Here is a 10,008-nt window from a genome sequence, read left to right as displayed (position 1 = left end):
AGTAACTCCTGAAGATAAATCCTACAGAACCCCATGGATAAACTTGTTGGAGCCTGGGAGATATTTTTAAGTAGCTGGTCTCTGTTTCTTCATGTTACAGTGTTTTTTCCCCCCTCCATGGTAAATTTTCTTCTCTGCAATGGGAAGAAAAAGGTTATCAACTGCTGTAAGAATTCTGCTAAAGATAATTTGCTGTATTATCTGTGCAAGGGAATTACAACTGGGATAGTTGGCTGTATAATAGAGTTTGGCTAAACAGAACTTCCAGCTTCAAGGGTTGTATTCCTTAGAGAAACAGAGCGCCATGGGTTCTGTTTGCTTCTTGAAATAATCTGGTTCAATATTTTGGGAAATAAAATGCTTACATGCATTATTTTATGTGTGATTTTGCAGGATTCTCATGTTAAAACTGCTATATTTTTGCTACAGGTTTTTTTGCAAACTCCATTGTCAGCTGCGGATAAGAACAAAATGTTTTAAAACATTGTTTTAATTTCATCAGCTTTATTTTTTTTTAACGTGCATGTAAACGTTATGTTTAATGCTGACATTCTTTATAGGCTATAGAAGAATAATCTTGAGCAGTTTATAACCTTTTTACTTGGAACAATGTGAGAAGCAGCATAGGTTTTAATAAGTAGGCTAAACCTTAATTTGTATAATTATAAATCTAACCTAACTATGGGAATCCAGCCACAGTGGAAACTATAGTTGAAGAGAATGATAGCTTATCTTAGCTATCATAAACTTAGTCTTGATGGTGCCACATAAAGCAAATTAACTGTACATGTCTAGGGATTGAATTTACTGTTCCAAGTTGTTAATTTACGAGTATAAGTCACCCAACGAGGCAACTACTTTTGCCACAAAAACTTGGAAAATTTATTGCCTCCAGTATAAGTCAATGGTGGAAAATGCAGTGGCTACTGGTAACTTATAAAAATGGAAACCAATAAAATTACATCAATTGAGGCATCAGTAGATTAAATGTTTTAGAATATTTATTTCAAAGAAAACCAGCAAACTAGCTCTGTAAGTTTTAAAAGAGGGTAAACAGGTATATGTCCCCCCAAGGCAGGTATAGGCAAAAAAAAATGCAAGTACAGTAGTACCCCTAGATACGAGCATAATTCGTTCCAGAAGGGAGCTTGTATGTCGAGCAACTCATATCTGGAACAAATAGCTTTAGACTTTGTTTTTCCCCTCCGAGATAACCAAAAGCAAGGATTCTTGCACCACCTAGTGGACGCTCGGCTCGTATCCCAAATTTGAGCTCGGGACTGGAACAGAAATATTTCTCCCCTCCTGGCTCGTATCTTGAAATACTCGCATGTGGAGCAGCTCGTATCTAGAGGTACTACTGTACTTACCTCCATCCCCCGCTGCTCCCACTGCTTTTTTCCTCTCTCCTCCTTCCTGGCCTTGGGAGGTGGCCGTGTGAGGCTGCAGCGGAGCCGGGCAGGAGAGAGGGAAGCTCACCGAGGCCAGAAAGGAGGAAACAGGGAAAAAGTAAGGAGTGCAGACGCAGCAGCAGCAGGGGGAAAAATGAGAGCCAAGACCAGTAATCCTGGAAATGACTGCCGCTGGTCAGCTGAAGCTGCACACAGCTTCATTTCCATCGGCAGAACGGTTCCAAGCCCTGGTGGGTCCAGCCTACCCCTGCTGCCGGCGCTTGGGCCATTGCAGCGCCCGAGCGCCATCAGTGACTCGAGTAGAAGTCGAGGTAGGATTTTTCAGTACATTTTTGGTGCTGAAAAACTCAACTTATACTCTAGTATATACGGTATTTTGGTGATTGTTTTGCTTGGACAAGTAATGAAACTGTTCAGTTCTCAAGTCTTTTGGTCCACTGAATGTTAGGGTAAGTGTAGGGTATGTGTGGCCAAGAAACTAATAAATAATGGACTAGTAATACCCCAAGGTTCTGAAGGAACTGGCAGATAATTGAAAAAGTTAATCAAGCAATGAATCAACATATACCTAGAAGCAAACAAAGTAATAACCAAAAGCCATCATGGGTTTGTCAAAAACAGATCATGCCAGACTAATCTTATTGCATTCTTTGACAAAGTGACAAAATTAAAAGAAGAATGCTATCAATTTAATTTACTTGGACTTCAGTAAGGCATTTGATAAAGTAGACCATAACATACTACTAGATAAAGTTGAAAAATGTGGGTTAGATAGTGATACCACCAGATGGATTCAAAACTGGTTAACCAACCGCACGCAATGTGTAGTGCTCAACGGAACTGCATATATATGGAGGGAAGTATGCAGTGGAGTACCCCAAGGCTCTGTTTTAGGCACAGCACTCTTTAACATCTTCATCAATGACTTGGACGAGGGGATAGATGGGGAACTTGTCAAATTTGCAGATGACGCCAAACTGGCAGAAATAGCCAACTCTCCAGAAGATAGGCTCAAAATACAGAAGGATGTCAGGATTAAGCATATCCTGAGGTAATATCTCAATGCAGAGGAAAGGCCCACAAAGAGAATGCTGAGTCATTCTGAGTAAATTAAGCATGCAGCAACCTGATTGGGTGATAACTATTTAAATATGTAAGAGCTTTAGTATTGCTCTCTCTGATCCGTTCTCTGCTCTGTGATATGTGCTCTGGTCTGAAGTTCCTGTTGCTGTATTGATCTGTTGGTTCCTGTGAGTTACAGTAATTGAGATAGTTGTAGTGAGATAATAGTGAGATACTAGTGTGATGTATGCATAGATAGAATACAATTAGTAGTGTAAATAAGAAGTAAATATATTTTTGCAAGATTTCCTGCTGTTGCTGTATTTCATTGAAGACTTCAACTTCATATTTATTGATCTGTGGCTGGCTGGTTGGGTTGGTTAGCTGGTTGGGCTGGCTATCTCCCAAAAGTGCAGCTCTGACAGGTTATGGGCCCAGAGTAGCCAAGATTAAGCCCAGAGTAACCACGTTTAAGCCCATATCAGACTAGCCAAGTTTAAACCCAGATTAGGCTAGTCCAGACTGAAGACACAGTGTTCCTGAATTCCTGTGTTGGAGAAGAAATAAGAGGACCAGGATTGATGGAAGCCAGGATTGGTGGCCAGTGCTGGTAGGAGTTGACTACAAGCAAGAGTTAAAGTTTGGCAAGGCAGGTTTCTGTATGTGACAGAGCTTGGTGAATTGCACAAGAATGGTTTAAAGAGAACTGTTTCTAAGTAGGAAGGGGCTATTGTGCTGTGTAAGAATGGCTTTCTCAGCAGCAAGTTTGCCGTTTGCAAAATTAAATGAAATGCACAGGTACAGCATATGTGGTACCTTGTTCAACAGTAGTAACTGTGAGATGGATCTTGGAGTCCTAGTGGACAACCATTTAAATATGAGCCAGCAATGTGCAGCAGCTGCCAAAAAAGCCAACACAGTTCTAGGCTGAATTAACAGAGGGATAGAATCAAGATCACCTAGGACAAGAAGCAATGGGTGGAAACTAATCGAGAGAAGCAACTTAGTTTTGAGTTTTGAAAACTCATCTATCTTGTGTTGTGAGCCGCCCCGAGTCTTCAGAGAGGGGCAGCATACAAATCTAATTAATAATAATAATAATAATAATAATAATAATAATGGAGGAATTGATATATCCTTAGCTGTTTATGTATGGTGTATTGGGGTTGTATGATTGTTTTTAATAGGGGTTTTTAAAACTGTTTTAACATTGGATTTGTATATGATGTTTTACTTGTTGTGAGCCGCTCCGAGTCCTCGGAGTGGGGCGGCATACAAATCTAATAAATTATTATTAATTATTATTATTATTAAAACTAAAGAGAAAATTCCTGACAGTTAAAACAATTGACCAATAGAACAGTTTGCCTCCAGAAGTTGTGAATGCTCCAACACTGGAATTTTTAAAGAAGATGTTGGATAACCATTTGTCTAAAGTGATGTAGGGTTTCTTACCTAAGCAGGGGGTTAGACTAGAAGACCTCCAAGTTTCCTTCCAACTCTGCTGTTCTGTTGTTCTGTTCTGTTCATATTTTGCTCAAGAGGTAGTACATAATTGTAAGAATAAAAATAGTTGGTCCCTTCATATTTAGTAATCCAAATTCAATAATTTTGTTTGTAGTTAGCTTTGGATAGAAGAGTTTGGAGCATTTAGTTATTCAAAATAAAGTATTTTAAAATATCTCTTTTTACTTTTTAGTGTAATAGAATGGTCTCCTTGTGCACCCTGCTTCGTGGTAAATTAATTGACTAAATGTAATGAATTGGTGAGTACAAAGATGACTTGATTTTACTATTAGTTGCTTTCTCTACTTCTCTAGACACTGTAAATTTCTATCACAAGTTGTTTAACAATACATTTACCTGTGGTTACTCAACTCAATTTGCTGGATTCCCATAACACACTGAACTAGAAACTAACCACATGCATTCTGGGCTTACATAATACTACTTTGGGCTAAAATGTAGGTCAGCTTTTGGTTCAGTAGATCCTGTAAATAGGAATAAACCAGCACAGATAAAATGATGCATGACAATATTTTATGGCAGCTCCCATTTGTTTAACATAACTAATTAAAATTAGAGACCTTTCAAGATTGCTCATCACATTGGAGACTTTGAAAACATGTGGGAGATACTGTGACAAAATAGAACATGATGAAGTACTGGTAGTCCTTGATTTACAATCATGTTTAGCGGCCATCCAGTTACAATAGCACTGAAATGATCCACATATTTGCAAACGTTGCAGCCAGGGCCGCCATCAGGAATTTTGGGGCCCCATACAGCCTAAGTGTCTTCCCCCCCCGCCATTTTAAAACTACTTTATTTTGCGACATACCAATTATGTATTAAACCGCCCCCCCCCCCCCCCATTTTTCAATTTGGCCGGGTCCCTGACACCAGTAGCAGTAATGCTGGCCTATTGGCGGCCCTGGTTGCAGCACTGTGTCTTGTGATCAAATTTGGGCACTTGGAAACTGGCATGTATTTATGACAATGGCAGAATTCTGAGCTCATGTGATCATCATTTGCTACTTTTCTGGCCAACTTCTCATAAGCAAAGTCGGTGGGGATTCACTAGATCTACATAATGATGATGTGATTTACTTAACTGCAGTAATTTCCTTAATAACCATGGCTAAAATAGTCATAAAATTGAATGTGACTCACTTAACTGTCTTGCTCAACAAAGGAAATTCTAGTTTGAATTGTTGCTGTAAGTCGAGGACTATCTGTATGGCATTTTACAGAATGATGGCTATCGGGGCCATCTTTCAAAAAACCAATTTATAAGTATCTTCTCTAATTCTTTGCTCTGTAACATGCATACAGGAAGCTGCCTATTCCCTGACTAGACTTCCAAGATCCCTTCCAATCCTATTTTTTTAATGTTTTATGATTATATTTGCTGCTTTTCTGGTCAGGTGGGTGTACTTGCAAGAAAATTGCTGATGTGCAGCCTACCCTGTTTTCTAAGAAAACTTCTGGGGCCCAAGATCATCATAATCAACAATGTCATCAAAAAAGCACAACGAAGAATGTTCTTTCTGCGCCAACTCAGGAAGCTCAAACTGTCCAAGGAGCTGCTGATAAAGTTCTACAGAGGAATCATTGAGTCTGTCATCTGCACCTCTATAACTGTCTGGTTTGGTTCTGCAACCCAAGACAGACACAGACTTCAGAGGAGAATCAGAACTGCAGGAAAATCAATTGCTGCTAACCTGCCTTCCATTGAGGACCTATATACTGCATGAGTCAAAAAGAGGGCTGTGAAAATATTTACTGATCCTTGCATCCTGGAAATAAACTGTTTCAACGTCTACCCTCAAAATGTCTCTATAGAGCACTGCACACCAAGACTACTAGACACAAGAACAGTTTTTTCCCCAAACACCATCACTCTGCTAAACAAATAATTCCCTCAACGCTGTCAAACTACCTTTCCCCGAAAGTAAGACAGTGTCTTACTTTCTTTTTATCCCCAAAAGCCCCACTATGTCTTACTTTCGGGGTATGTCTTATATTGGAAAAAATAAGACCCACCCGGCCAACCCACCTACCCGAACCCGCAACACCCGTGTCCGGTAAAAAGTAGTATTTTAAAAAATCTTCTTGAAAAATCTGGGTCTTCATTTTTACCCACCGGGGGGGACAAAGAGCCCGAAGCACCCTCCCCCCCACACACAAACACACGGAGACACATCCGCATCCCCGCCTGCCCGCCCCGTCCGGGCCCCGCCATGACGTGGCAACCGCGTCCGGTGCGCACGTCGGCCTTGACACGTGTCCGCCCACCTGGCGTCTCCGAAGCTTACCAGTCTCTGGCGGGCGCCTTTCGGCAGGAGAAGCCTTCGCCGGGCTGCTTCGCTGCTTGTTCCCCGATGACGGACAACGGCCGGCCGGCTTAGCCGGGACGGGCAACACGGCATCCGCTTGAGACGCCGGCGGGAGCAGCGGGAGCAGCAGGAACAGCAACATTTGGATCAGACGGAGGCGGCGGTGACGTATGGAGGGGGGGGCGGCGCGGAAGTGGGCAGGAGGCGGCAGTACCGTGTTTCCCCGAAAGTAAGACATATGTCTTACTTTCGGGGTACGGCTTATATTAGCCAACCCCCCTGAAACCCCCGATACGTCTTACAATCGGAGGTGTCTTACTATCGGGGAAACAGGGTATTTACTAAGTGTTTTTCTTATTATTCCTATTACCCATTTTCTCCCACTTATGACTGTATGGCTGTAACTTGTTACTTATATCCTTAAGAATTTTATTAATATTGTTTCCTCATTGTTTATTTGACCCCTATGACAATCATTAAGTGTTGTACCTCATGATTCTTGACAAATATATATTTTCTTTTATGTACACTGAGAGCAAACGCACCAAGACAAATTCCTTGTGTGTCCAATCACACTTGGCCATTAAATAATTCAATTCAATTCTAATGTTGGAGTGCTTTGTTTTGCAGCATGCCACTGTTCCAAATTGTTTAAATGATGTACGGTAGTAGTGGAGGTGGGGAGAGGCCTAGAGATTTCAAGGAAAGTATCTATCAGAGAAAACTGATTCTTTTTTTTTTTACTCCTGTGGATATTGAATATGTGATTTGATTTTATTTCTACAGGGGCAGCTACTCAGATGCTAAGATGGATAGATATAACAACTATTTAATAAAATCACCTAAATTTTACTGGTATAATAATCAACTCTACTGTGCCAGGGGAATGTAAGAGAGAGGATCATTTACTACCAATCTTAATGGGCTAAAATCCAATTCAAAGAAAAATATATTTAGGATGAAGAAGCAAGTTGGTATTGATAACTCAAATAAATGGATTTGTATTTCCCCCCCACTACTATATTGAAGATACCAAAATGCTGATCTGGCAGCTGAGATCTTGTTTGAATGTTTCCCAAGTTGTTTAAAGAAAACTACATTCCCATCTTTGGATGCCCCCCTCCCCCATTTCACTCTGTAATATGAGGTAGATAATGCTCACAGCGGCTACAGAGATTATATCAATATAAAGTGTTTTGAAGCACTTAAACCTCTCCAAACCTGTTGCATTAAATGCTGTATTTTCTTAGTAATCCTGGTATTAGTTGTTAAATTCTATTTCTTTGCCTTTGCTGTCTATAGACTTATTTGAAGTCTTACATGAAGCCTTCTAGGAGGACAAGAATTATATGTAACCTGCCAAGAGTCTGTGAGATTGAAGGGGCTAGAAATAAATGAAATTCAGGTTACTGGCAAGGAAGCAGGTGTGCATGGACCACTTCCAAGAGGAGGGTGAAGTGTTTTTTCTAAGTGCACAGTTCATTTAATGCTTGGACTCTAACTGTTCAATCCACAAACCACTTGGATGGGAAGTCACAAATGCAATAGAATTTTAACCCCTTTAGCCGCATTACCTGTGATTTTAGGATTGCATAAGGAAGAGGTAATCTGTGTCTTTGAGCTAGGTAATTAAATCAAAGGAGTTAGCCCTATTATACAGTTGAGCAAACACAATGTAAAATTTGTGGGTTTTTAATGCCAAAGAAATTCAGTGTTGTCACTGAACTTACCTGTATTTCTAGACTACTGTATCAGTGCTGGCAAAGTTGAGCTTAATTATGTGGTCAGAAACAACTTGGAGAAAAAAGCCATCAGTATTATTAATTGACAAACTGTGAGTTCCAGAATTAAAATGAAAAGAAAAATAATTATTGGATATTAAAGCTAGGTTCACAGATTAAGATAAGTTTTAGTCATGGTGCTCAAGGAGCTATAGAATGGCTGAATTTAAACCTCAAGTCATAAATTATGATTAACTGACCCTGTTGTCTAGGTTCATGCAACATGTTAAAATTACAATTGGCATATTAAGCGAGCTCTGAATCCATCCTAAATAATGTCTTAACATTATTAAAGTTGCATTATGTTGTAATTTTTAGTTGGTAAAGGGTTGAATTTTATAAATTGCAATGAATGCGGAAATAAGATTCAATCAAAATTGAACAAGAGAGGGATATCAATATAAAAGCATCCATTCTTTGATTCAGTTGGAAAACAGATACTGGGCAGTATAATTTTAGCAACTTAATATTTTATTTTGAAATGTGCAACAGTGCCAGATGGAAAATTGTTATAACTGAATGGCATCGATCTTGAATAACTTTCTAATATAGTCCTGTCCTAAAAATAGAGCTTAGAGTCTGCTGTAAGCCTGTTTAATGTTAATTGGAATTACTTCCAGGTTCAATTAGGATTCGACTAGCGTTTACATGCCAGGCTTTTTAATGGTTATTTCTATTCTCTTCACAGCTACAGTGTAAAGGATGAGATAAATAATCTTTTAACTACTAAATGCCACTTGCTTCTCTGTGAAATGGGTAAGGTTTTGCTGTGGCCTGCAGGAAACCCTGGATGGAGCTAAGCATGTTATTTCTTTTCTCTGGCACTTTTGGGTTTGCTCCCCTTGGGATTTGGCCCTTCTGGTCTTCCAGGGTGACTTACTCCTGAGTAAATGCTCCCAAGGCCATGTTCTCTGGGCTGATTTATAACCTCTGCCAGCTTTTTTTTTTTTTTTTTGGTGTATGTGTGTGTATTTGATATTATACCCATTGGAGAGTCTCCATTACTAGCAGATCACTAACTGGAAACCACTGAGGAAAATGCCAAAGTCTGAGGGGAAATGTGCCCTTTTGAAAACCTCTTGAGGTGATTTTATTTTATTTATTTATATTTTCCAATTATAGGATGGTAATTTGTATAAGCATAACATTCTTATTCTTAAGCATAAATCCTCCCTGCCATGAGGAAAGTTCCGATTTGAGGATGGGTTTCTCCTACTTTGAAACATATCCGAGTGTCTGGTCATGACCGGTTAGTGATGTGCCAATAATGGAGACTTTCGAATGAGTATAATATCAAACACATTTACAATACTTTTTTGTATGGTGAAATAGGGGATTTATGCCACAGGCCAAAGTGTTGTTCCAGTTGCCCTTGTATTGTATATTAAAACGTCTGAAGGAAAATGTGCCCTTTTGAGGTGATTTTAGTTTTTATTTTATTTACTTATATTTGTCAAACAATTATAGGATGGTAATTTATATATAAGCATAACATTCTTATTCTTAAGCATAAAATTTTCTGAGGCGATTGCTCCCCCCTCCCCACCATGAGGAAAGCTCCGATTTGAGGATGGGTTTCTCCTACTTTGAAACATATCCGAGTGCCCAAAATATTTTTTCTCTTTTTAAAAAAACGATTACAATACGGGGCAGTTAGGGAATTCCCGTTCCTCAGGCTGCCTGGAGAGGCCTTTATTGCCCTTTCCTCCCCCCCAAGAGGGCACGCTCCGTTTGAAAGCGACAGCCAGGGGCGGAGAGGGTGTGTGAGTTTGAGGGACCAGCCCCGGCCTTCACCCTCTCCTCCATCTTTCCCAGCGCTCAAAAAAAAAAGAGAGGCTCCAGCGCGATCCCCCCCCCGCCTTTTTTTTTTATAATCCCCCTCAGCCGCTTGAGGAGAGCGGGTCGTCCCATTCT

At 40.0% G+C, this 10,008-nt stretch overlaps 1 long non-coding RNA gene across 1 annotated transcript; it reads left to right on the top strand.

Annotated features, from left to right (window-relative positions):
* Window positions 1-2,596: 2,596 nt before the first annotated feature.
* On the top strand, window positions 2,597-7,611 carry LOC139162334 (uncharacterized). The gene is made up of 3 exons (XR_011558303.1): window positions 2,597-2,662; window positions 4,174-4,240; window positions 7,100-7,611. It is a non-coding gene; the product is annotated as an uncharacterized lncRNA (long non-coding RNA).
* The last annotated feature ends 2,397 nt before the right edge of the window (window positions 7,612-10,008 follow it).

Source organism: Erythrolamprus reginae, chromosome 1, assembly GCF_031021105.1.
Source record: "Erythrolamprus reginae isolate rEryReg1 chromosome 1, rEryReg1.hap1, whole genome shotgun sequence".
NCBI lineage: Eukaryota > Metazoa > Chordata > Lepidosauria > Squamata > Dipsadidae > Erythrolamprus > Erythrolamprus reginae.
The sequence above is the reverse complement of the archived record's forward strand: the minus strand, read 5'-3'. Positions and strand labels throughout refer to the sequence as shown.